This window comes from Centropristis striata, chromosome 15 (genome assembly GCF_030273125.1).
Source record: "Centropristis striata isolate RG_2023a ecotype Rhode Island chromosome 15, C.striata_1.0, whole genome shotgun sequence".
Lineage (NCBI taxonomy): Eukaryota > Metazoa > Chordata > Actinopteri > Perciformes > Serranidae > Centropristis > Centropristis striata.
Window position 1 is genome coordinate 35,793,329 of NC_081531.1, and position 553 is coordinate 35,793,881.

Here is a 553-nt window from a genome sequence, read left to right on the forward strand (position 1 = left end):
CAAAAACAAAACTTAAAATATTTAGTTTAATTGTCCAACTTAAAATTTTATCGAAGTTTGTTGCCTTGAAATTTTGAGTTCACCCAACTTTTCTTTTTCTGCAGTGTGGTTTCAACTGTATTTCATGATAAATGTAGAGAAACATGGACTATAAGTGTGCTTATGAGAATATTTTCACAGAAATGGCAGCAGCAGGAGTTATAATAGTGAGTCAATAGTCATTTACAGTTTAATTGGACTTTTATTCATTGGTGAAAGGAAGACTTGAAGCAGCAAGATGTGATGAAGAACCTGGGCAAGGCACTGTCTGTCAATTTACAACATTATGTTTCAGCCCTTTTTGATTCAAGACAAAATATTGAGTAGCATCTTTCAGTACATTTCTTTTTTCACACATTCAGATTCAAATTACACTTGATTCTCAAGAGAAGGCTGTCAATCAATCCACGGTGCTTCAGCTAGAACATACAGTGCAGCATTATAAAGGTTACTGACAAAGGCATCCAAAAAAAGCAACGACTGCATTTTTTTTTTTACAAGATCTGTACGCAGC

At 34.2% G+C, this 553-nt stretch overlaps 1 protein-coding gene across 2 annotated transcripts in view; it reads right to left on the reverse strand.

Moving 5' to 3' along the window:
• Positions 1-221: 221 nt before the first annotated feature.
• The window catches only part of LOC131986793 (moesin-like), a 36,037-nt gene continuing 35,705 nt past the window's right edge, over positions 222-553 (reverse strand). For both annotated transcript variants that reach the window (XM_059351914.1, XM_059351915.1), the window contains one exon: positions 222-553. This exon is cut by the window's right edge and continues 1,772 nt beyond it. The gene's annotated coding sequence lies outside the window, so the exon portion shown is untranslated.